Here is a 10,689-nt window from a genome sequence, read left to right on the forward strand (position 1 = left end):
TATCAGACTCCACCAACAAAAAGGCTCTCAAAACAATATATGTATGTGAATTTTTGCGTGTATTCTTATAACTGTTACCTTTTTCTTTTACCCTTGGCTTTTTGTGTTAATGTTCTGTTGTTTTGTATACTTCATCTGTTCGTATGTTGTATACTCATTGTTTGTTAAATTAAAAAAAAAAAAGCCAGTTTCCTGGTTTGTTGTGTGTTAAACACGTGGGGGGGCGGAGCTTCATTCAACTTCCTCTTATAAATGTGTGAGTGTGACAGCAGAGCGCAGACGGTCACCGCAGGTCAAAAATTAAACATTTTGTGAAGTTCAGAAAATAAAGCATGACTCAGTGTTGCAGCTGTTTGGCAGTTTTTCTTTCAAACTTTCTTCTGATTATTAGAAGGGCTCGCCCCGCCCGCAGACTGTGGACCAATAGGAGAGCTGGCCCACTGTAGACTACCAATCGTCTGTCGACGGAAGTTGCGTCACCAGAAAACAACAACGGCACCTCCGCTATGTTTGGAAAGTCGCTTTTCGTTTATCTTTACAGTAAGTTATCGACTTTAAGATATTTGGATCTGGATTTAGCTGAAATGACACCAGGATGAAAAGCTCATTCAACCCTTTACGTCATGGCCAATATCTAACCTATTACTGCCATTTCTAGTCTTTTCAGTGGCGACACCAGCAATTCGCGTTGTTAATCCCGATGCACGTCGTCACTCGGCCCTACTTAAGACAACCAAAGAGGCACGTTACTGTGGGAAGTATGGTCTTCTCCAAACCTCCACTGGAGCTGCTCAGCCAAATCACTGCGTTGACTCACGCAGAGAAGCTTCTCCGAGCAGATTGTATCCACGCGCCTTCACGTCAGCAGTGTCTGGGAGAGCTGGTGGTGCCATTAGGACAATATGAAAAGGCACCGCTTCGGTGGCTCGTTACAAACGATGTCGGATATATGAAGTAGTAAGTGTATCATATATTTAATATCATACTAGGCAGGATTACTAAACCATTAATACTCATTTACCTGAGAATGGCTATTGTCAGCATATGTTGCTCGTTGTAAACTTTCTTTAAGTGTGTAACATTCACGATGATATTGCTGACGGTATGCATGATTCCAGCATACTTGACAGGCGCAGAACGGAGCTGACAAATAGTGATGGGCAGATGAAGCCTCATGAAGCACTGAAGCTTTTCATCCAATTGGTTCACCCCAACGCGAAGCTTCTTAAAGCTTCATTTGCTCTAGCAGGACACCTACTGGACGTAAAAATATTAGTTGGCATGAATTTGAAGAGTGTGGCATTTTGCACACAGCCTGTAAATGTCAACAACAAAAGGAGTGTGTAAAACACCTATATTGTAGTGATGCAGTATACTGTGTATATTTATGCTGGCAGTATGGAAAATGATCATTTGCGGCAAAGTTCGAACTGCTTCCTGAACCAGTCACGTGGTACAGCCGGGCAGCGAGGCTTCGGACGTCATCATTTTCAGCTCCTCCCATAAATGAAGCAAGCCTCGATACGCGCATCGCGGAAACGCCCCCTCCATTACTCGACACACGCTTCGAAGCCTCGATACAGAACGTCACATCACTACTGACAAACCCACAAAGAAACGGAGAGATGGGGAACCACCTTTTTCTACAAAGTAATCGTAATTACAAAACTACTTGTTCATCCCATTTATAGATGTACTAAAGTCCCAACACTCCTCGTCCTGGAGTGAAGTCTGACAAGCGGGGAACTGGGCAGACCTCAGCTTTCCTGTCCAAGGAGTTTGAGACCACTGTACAGTCACATCAAAATAATTTTGAGTCCACAGAGGCTGCTGTACAGTCCAAAAACATGACACAGTTTGACTGAGTGAGTCACCTGCATCCCAGGGTCATGATCATGCCATACAATTACCTTTGAGTCACTCACCTGTAAGTGCTGTTTATTTGAAATCCAAACAATTTCAGTTAGAGCATTTGTATGTGTGTGTTGTATTCTATGTTTTCTGTGTGTGTTTCAAGTGGAGACAGAGGGATGGGCATGTCTCTGGGAAAATCCTGATATATCCCATCTGGTGACTTTTCCTGGCTTAAAAAGGACACTGACAGAGGGCTGTTCACCCCTGTTCAGACATACAAGGACACTACTGTTGTGTTAAAGAGGCGACGGGTGATGAAATCACATCACATTTGTTTTTACCCACCAGAACCTCCTGAGGTAGGGATGCACCGATACTGTAAAATGTGTGTGTACTCATACTCGTAAAAGTTAACCGATACCAACTTATTTCATTAATCAGAGGGTGGCTTGTCATTTTTGTTGTCGTTTTTTAGATTGGCCACTAGGGGGACATCCCGCGCTAAACAGGCACAGGGCTAGGTGAGTGAGACTGGCGACTCCAGGTAAAAAAGAGAAACTGGAGGCTGCTGTAGCTAGGCTAAACAAAATGTCAGCAGTGTGGACTGGAACAGCCAACTTTAACTCAGGTTTTGGAAAAGCAATGAAAAATGTCAAGAGAGAATCCACGGGCAGTTAAAATAACAGAGGCTCTGACTCATTTTATCGCTCTGGATGACCAGCCAATGCCGGTCATGGAAAACATAGGATTGCACCGTCTTCTCAGCATACTCGAGCTGCGATATGAAATTCCCAACCGCCCATACATCAGGGAGATAGTGGTGCCAAAACTTTCTGAAGAGGTAAAGACAAGCAATGTGTGCGCGACGGCACAACGGACGCCAAATACTTTCGTTATTTTGTTTGTTTGTTTACAATATGGACACTCTGCAACAATTTAAAAGTTTATTTTACTCTCAAACCTTATTTGTATTTATTTTATTCCAAACAGAAGTGTTTATTTATTATTCTGAAAGCTCGAGACAGTGCCAATAATTCAGTGATATTTTGTAAAATTACAATGTGGAGACTCTGCAATAATTTAACAGAAGTGCTTATTTTCCACTTGAAAATTTTTTGTGGTCATTTTTATTAAGATTTTATTTTTTATCGGCAGGGAATATAATAAAACCTGTCTTCCAATTAATTGTATGTGTGTGTGTGTGTGTGTGTGTGTGTGTGTGTGTGTGTGTGTGGTAGAAGTATCGGTTTTTGTACTCTGTATCGGCAAGTACTCAGATCCAAGTATCGTATCGGTTTGAAAAAATTGGTATCGTTGCATCCCTATCCTGAGGTGCTGTGATCAGTGTACAGCTCTTTTTTTCACAGCCGCATATTTTTTGTGGCACTCTGTTGGAGTGTGAAAGTGCTCCTAGAAGTATCCTCAAGCTGATGAGTGTGAGGAGGTTCACCTATATAAGTCTGGCTATCACCACCGTGTAATTTCACATTAATATTTTACTCCAATGTAAACAGTAAAACCCCTATCCTGGATTCATATTTACATTTCCCCTCTTCTTCCTTATATACTTAAGGTACGTCACACCTGTGATGTGTCCAACTGGTGCATGATGCTTACTGAGGTCCTGTGCTGCGGGCCATGGACAAAGGCAGAAGTGGCAGAGGAGGGTTGGTGGCTCGCCTGGAGTTCAGGAATTTAATCACAGCTCAGTGAGGGACATCAAGCCATGTTCCCTGCCATCTTGACTAGCAAGTGAGTAAAATGACCATCATGTTCATGTGTATTTTAAAAGCTTTAAGTTTTTTTTAATTTTTCAATCGCTCACTCAATTTAACATCAAGATCTTAATTGTGAGAGTCCTTGCAGGCGTGGTGTGGATAAGAATGTTGCACGCCTTCTGAGAGACAGAACCGGCAGATAAAGAGAATCACATGAATCGCACTTTGTGCTAACCTGTGAGGAGTCCTTTGACAAGCTGGAACCAATGTGATGTGGAGTCATTGAGAGGTTTCACTTGGCCAATCAGCCTGTTCCCAACATTTTGGATGCTTGTTGTCGTGCAAAGGGACCATCAGTAGTAGAGGCCTTGTTTCAGCCTCGGGTGGACTGTGGGATGGTTGTGTGTCTGGACATCTTTCACTGGATCCCCTGGTTTGACGCAGCCATCCGTACAGAGTCTCATGCAAAGTACTCAGCATTTAAGTCTGCACTAGCTGGGGCGCTGCTGCCTTAAAACCGCGAAGACCTCGAGCTGCTTATAAGGGTCGCCAGAGCAAAGGACCCAGTAACAATGCAGTCTGTGTCTGCAGTTGTCTGCCTGTACATTTCCAGGGACAGGTAAAACAGCATGTGCGGAGGGTCACACTGACGCCCGAGGAAACATTTCGGATCATCCATTTGGTTATTGAGGAGCTGAAAGTTCCAGCTGGGCTGGATGAGGGTGGAGTGAGTCTGTTCAAAACACCTGGTAGGAAAGTCCTCATTCCAGAAGGTTATTAAAACAAGAATTTAAATTGTGACAAACTGAAGATCACATAAAGTTTGTCTGTTTATTTCCAGGTGTCATTGTTGAGGGCAGCACAGCAGTGACACCTGGAGTGCATTCAGGACCCAGCAGACACAAACATGTACAGGGTGGGTACCACAAGAAAAAACAACGTGGATTAAAAATGTCTGCGTGGAAGCAACAGCCTGGAAGGTTTTCACGAATAACTTCCTAACATGATTTCAGGTACACGGCTGTAATCTGTATACTTGTGACAAATTACACTTGTAGTCATGTCATTGACATTTCCATTATTATTGTTGTTTTCAGGTCCTCACTGATAAGTGGCTTTGCAAGGTGGAAGGAGGAGCTCAGATGCTGTATTTGGTGGTAAAGGATTTACTCTGCAGCACTGATCAATTGCCTCAACACTTGCTGTCAGCAGCTGTTTGGAGAACCTGTAGAAGTAAACATCTGTGGCCCAGCTGATCTCACATCCACTGAATTACTCAGACTGGAGTACTTGTTCAGCCAGAGCAGAGGAGACTGTAATTTTCTCTCTGTAGGACATCGTCAGTGATGGACCTGGTTCTGAGGAGGAGGTGGTTCAGCCTGAGCAACCCGAGCCAGATGATCCCGGTGAAACATTGCAGAGTGACGAGGAGGTATGTGACACTGTGCTGCATGCTGTCCTTCCCCACATTACACTCACCAATTATAACCTCCACTGTTCACCCTCCAGTCTGTGTGAGTAGCTAGGTTTACTTTTTATATGAGGGACAACATTTTTACATTAAAGCAAGGATTAAAACACACACTGCTTGTCTGAAAACAAAGACAATTGTTTATATATTTACCGACCAAGTTTGTATGGGATTCATTTTACAGGAAGATGCCTGCAGTACAAAAGCCATCCTGGATTTGAAAAGCTGGAAATGTTCTGCTCTGTGTTTGTGGAGATTAGCCTGATAGAGGACAAATTATCACTTACCGCTGAGCAGAGGAACAAGGTCCTTCAGTGTGGAGGGGCATGACAAGCAGCCACAATAGTTTAACCAGCTGTACAAGACCCACTGGGACAACACCCTCTACTGCCACACTGACAGGGATGACCTCGTTGATGCTGCTCTTATACAGAGAGTAAAGATGACCAAGTGCTAGGGACCCGCACAACGTGACATCAGCACTCGGAGCAACAGTTAAACTAAACACTTGTGGTTATGCTCACCTCAGGGTACTCACAACAGTCCAGAGAAAGTCTCTATTTTAAAGGCCTGTGAGCGAATCCAGCATCGTGTTCTGGTGGAAGATGCGGTTCTTTCTAAAATAAACATCAAGACTATGCGGGACTTCAACCATCAGCAAGAAACTATCCTCAATCTGCATGCAAGAAAACATACATAGGATTCAGTGCATGAATAAGTTCCTGAATCCTTTATCATCCACAGCTAAAATGGTTGGAAATCAAGTGCAATCATTTTGGACAGGTCTTTATCAATTAAGTTCTGTCTTGCTGGGGTCACAGACCTCTGCAAAAACTTTCTTATAGAGCTCTGGGTTGGTTTAGGTGGTTGTGGTGGTATACTGCATGATGCTGTAGATACTGCAGCAGCTACAGTTGCAGTAGACACACTGGCACCTTCATTAATATCACTCTCATTTGACTGTGTTTTATCTTCCCAGTGCACTGATGGGTGGACTGTTCTCAGGTCTCTGTGCAGGTTGTTTGAGTTCTGTGATATCTCTGTGAAGGTTCTCAGTCATCGTAGTCAAAGGAGCTTGCAAAGAAAAGCATCTGGACTTCTTTAAGTTACTTGAAGACGTTTCACCTCTCATCCGAGAAGCTTCTTCAGTTCTAAGGTCAGAAGGATAAAGGACACTCTTTCCAGGATGCCAATGTTCACATTTTGGACAGAGAGGACAGATGGTTTGAAAGAGGAGTGAAAGAAGCATCTATGTCCACTGTGAGCGACCATCTTTGAACAGAGGCGGTGGTTTGCGACACCAACTGTCTGCCATCTATAATCCAGTTTTGAGATCCCTTCCCAGACGCCTTAACACCCACTCACATCCTGGGCCATCTGATCTCAGGAATTCGCATGATAACGTGGGGCCAAGTTTCACAATGAACACACCCGAAACTCTGATTGGGACCCACACCCAGTTTCACACCTTGGCTCAGGCGATTAGAGGATCATCAGGGGGTCCTTTTGTCCCTCTGTGGGGGGGAAACTCCCACTAGGTTTATATCTGGGACTCTCCACCATTTGACCTTAGAACTGAAGAAGCTTCTCGGATGAAACGTCTTCAAGTAACTTAAAGAAGTCCAGACGCTTTTCTTTGCAAGCTCCTTTGACTCTATGTGATATCCTTTTCTGGCACACTCTACACTCTGCCTTTGTATTGTCAATAAAATTGAAGTGGTTTCAGATTTTGCTTCTTTTCTTGGTGTCACTTATTTTCTTTATTATACCTTTCTAATGTGTCGATGTTGTCTCTTGTTGTTGCCCCTGGATCCCTCTCTATCTCGATCTCCTCCTATGAACGTAACTAACACCACTGGTGATGTTTTTTTTTTTTTTTTCCCAATTCAGGAATGTTTTTGTTCTTTTTTTCATTAAAAAAAGAAGAAAGAAATAATTTTACCTCATCGCAGCTTTCCCTGCTTCCCAGAGGACAGATGCTGATGTTCCAGTCAGGTTATTATAGTGTATATCAGGGGTGTCAAAGTCGTTTTAGTTTACGGGGCAACATGCAGCCTAATTAGATGTAAAGTGGGCCAAAGCAGTACAATCATAACATAATTACTATGTTATGCTATGTGGGGGAAAAAATCGATACTGTGTAGTATCGTGATATTTTGTTTACTAATAATGTATCGATACAGGGACAGCAGAAATCGATATTTTGTTACAAAAAAGGTTTTTGTGCTCTGACTTCAGAGCGTGTTGATCCTTTTTCTGAGCAAGGATCCTGACATTCCTTCACTGTCCAAATGTCACAGTTTACTTATTTTAATTTAAGACACGTTTTATTTTAATTACGTTTAAAAATTTTTTATTTAATGTAAAATTATGTTTTGTTTTAACTCATTCACTGCCAGCCATTTTCAAATCAGGTAACTCCCCACTGCCAGGGTTTTTGAGCATTTTTACTCATTTTTGAAGAGCTTTTTTTGAAGAGTTTTTCAATTGACATCCATAGACGTCAATGGCAGTGAATGAGTTAATATACTTTCAAATTCTTCAGTTGCTGAAGGGGCTGCATAGTTTTCATAAATTGCATAGTTCAGAATAGCTATAATTGTACCAGATGGTTGCATTCAGTTAAGTTGGACTAGACTGTAATACAAACCGTTCAGTTTGTCAACAATAAAACTGACTGAAATGAGAGAAAGACTGAGTGTGAGACTTTGATATTAGATAAATGAATTTTGATAAAGTTTACCTTTATGTACAGAATCTGAATATCGCTAAATATTTTAAAAAATTGCAATAATATCGTAACGTGCGTAAGTATCGTGATAATATCGTATCGTGGGACGTATGGTGATTCCCACCTCTAATAATTACCTATAAATAATAATAATACGTCCATGTTTTTCACTTTGATTTTATACAAAGTACAACAGCGTTACAAAATCTTCATATTTAATCAAATATCCTTTTAGTGAAGCTTTCAATATTGAATATTTTTCAACTTTTTCTACAGCAAGAATTCATTTTTACAGAACTATTTTCTTTAAGTGTAGTTGGTGTCTGAAGCAACATCTCAGATTCTAATCTGCAGTGATGTTAATATAACCAGGGAGTGATGCAGGGTCACGATAGAGCTGTCCGTCCACGTAGAGCCCTTATTAATGAAGACTTAGGAACAGGACATTGCGTTGCTCCAGGATCTCTTTAGGGAAATGGTGGTTTATGCTGAAGTCCAATCCTTTCACCTCCTTGATGCAACTTTTCGCTGGTCTTTCCACAACAGGATGCTGTCTCCCGGCACCCTCTTAGGTCTGAGACGATGGACTCGAGCGCAGCTTTTAATTAGTTGCTTCTGCATCCTCTTCAGTAGACCTCGAGATACCAGAAAACACATAGTTCTCTCTCATACTACAGGCCTGCATTTATTTTCTGTATTATGATGGGTCACATTCTCATTTACAGACTTAACTCAGTCCCGTAGCGAGGACTTTTTAGCAGTGACCATTTCCACCTTATTCTGGCTGAATTCCAGAGATTCCCGCGGGGATTTAAATTCCTGGTGTAAAATCTTCAGCAGGGACAACATCGCATCCAAGCTAGACCATCGCCTATCAACTGACTCCAGGATGTCAGTAAAGTCGTTGTATTCTTGGAGAGCGTCTAATTTCTCCTCCCTGTGCTCCAGGCTGATGGAGATGATTATACAAATTTGGTTTATTATTTGTCAATTGATTGTATACTATAACTGAAGCTTTGTGAGCTAACATTTAGAGTTTTTTTTCTTGTCAACTCTCCAGCATCTAATGTGACCTACGGCATTTCCCGTCACTTCCCTCTCCTTGCCTCACCCAGTTCTCTCAGAATTGGTAACTCTCGTAATCCTTGATGAGTGACAAACTACAGATAAGTGTGTAAGCACCAGTGATCTACACACTGCTTCTTACACTTTGAAGTCTTCCTATTAAGTTCATAAGAGCTTGTACTGTCAGTCCATCAAGTGTTCGTGAGCTCTCTTAAACACTGTTAAACTTTCATGGGTTTCTGTATGTATGCGTTCTTAAATTGGTCCCAATTCATATTGTTGTAATGTTAACACTTCTAATATAGAGGACAAAAAAGAAAACGCCTGAAGGTTCAAAAAAAGCACTTGATTTTTTTAAATTTTTTATTATTATCTCTTTTATTGGGACAGCTGTTGAACATAACAGTAGTTTGCCTTTTTACATTTTCTTTGCTGTCAGATTTTAACTTGTAATTGAAAAATAAAGAAGACAGAAAAAGAAGAGAAAAGAAAAGAAGAAAAGAACAAAAACAACCCCCCCCCCAAAAAAAAAAAAAACACAACAACAAACAAACAAAAAAACTAGGGTTAGGAGGCAGCAGGGCAGGTAGGTTTACGTAGTACTCAGGGTTGTAACATCATACACAAAATCACACCTCATATGCTTAACATAGTCTGTCCATTTAGACCATATTCCGTAGAAGGTATCCCTCTGAAGTTTAAGAGAAAATGACACTTTTTCCATTGTATAGATCCCTTGTACAGAATGTATCCAGTCTTCTATCGTTGGTGGTTCAGGCTTAAGCCATCTTCTCGTAAGAGGCTTTTTACTTGCGACCAGAAGGATATACAGGAGTCTTCTGTCGTTGGAATTCAGTTTATCCACTGGTGCATTGCACAAAAAACGATCAGAGGAGTATTGGAAGAAGAATGGTGCATTTTATGGACGATTTTGGACTACTAGATGTGTGGAGAGATTTACACCCAAATGACAGAAAGTATACCCACTTCTCAATTCCACACAATGCATATTCTAGGCTAGATTATATTGTCATGTTTAAGAATGACCTATTTAGAATTAAAAGCTGTGAAATAGGCGCTTGTACCATCTCAGATCATAACCCGGTTTATCTTGAGATCTGCCCGAATAGCAAAAATAGATCAACCTTATGGAGGCTGAATACAAACATTTTAAATTATCCAAATATTAAAGAGAGTTTGAAAGAGGAAATAGAAACTTATTTAGAGTATAATGAAAATGAGGAGGTATCTCCAGGAATATTATGGGTTGCACTGAAGGCAGTAATTAGAGGAAAAATAATTAGTATATCCTCTTACCTGAAAAAATCTAGGTGGGAAAACCGTTGTCAATTAGAAGACAAATTGTTAGAGCTACAACATCTACATTCTGTGACGCTGGATGATGATATCAAATCTGACATAATAAAACTTAAGAAAAAAATAGATGATTTAAATATGATGGATATACAAAAGAAAATCGTTTTTATTAAACAACAGCAATGCGACGTAGGGAGGAAATCACTAAGACTTCTGTCTCTTAAACTTAGGAAGCAACAAGCAGAGAGGACTATACATAGAATAAAGAATCCTTTTAATGGACAAATAGAAACTGAACTGGGGAAAATTAAACTATGCTTCCAGAATTACTACAGAAAACTTTACTCCCAATCTCCTGTAGATAACAACTCTAGTGTCAATATTTTCTTGTCAGGTCTAAAGTTGCAAGGTGTGACAGAGGAACAAAATAAAATGCTGTTGTCGACAATAACTAAAGAAGAAATTTACTTGGCAATTAAAAGATTAAAGGGAGGGAAAATGGCGGGGCCAGATGGGTTCGGCCCTGAATGGTA

General features: G+C 41.0%; 1 long non-coding RNA gene across 7 annotated transcripts; it reads left to right on the forward strand.

Annotated features, from left to right (window-relative positions):
• The first annotated feature begins 434 nt into the window (after positions 1-434).
• LOC146578347 (uncharacterized) lies at positions 435-7,742 on the forward strand. Of its 7 annotated transcripts, none has more exons than XR_014890120.1 (8): positions 435-540; positions 659-2,213; positions 2,330-2,375; positions 3,428-3,606; positions 3,712-4,321; positions 4,414-4,585; positions 4,670-5,004; positions 5,228-7,742. It is a non-coding gene; the product is annotated as an uncharacterized LOC146578347 (long non-coding RNA). The 7 variants fall into 7 exon arrangements; XR_014890121.1 differs by having other exon boundaries at positions 3,721-4,321; XR_014890117.1 differs by having other exon boundaries at positions 659-1,927; positions 2,018-2,213; positions 3,428-4,321.
• The last annotated feature ends 2,947 nt before the right edge of the window (positions 7,743-10,689 follow it).

Source organism: Mchenga conophoros, linkage group LG3, assembly GCF_057382185.1.
Source record: "Mchenga conophoros isolate Kocher_MC1m ecotype Shallow Benthic linkage group LG3, M_conophoros_male_GT1.1, whole genome shotgun sequence".
Lineage (NCBI taxonomy): Eukaryota > Metazoa > Chordata > Actinopteri > Cichliformes > Cichlidae > Mchenga > Mchenga conophoros.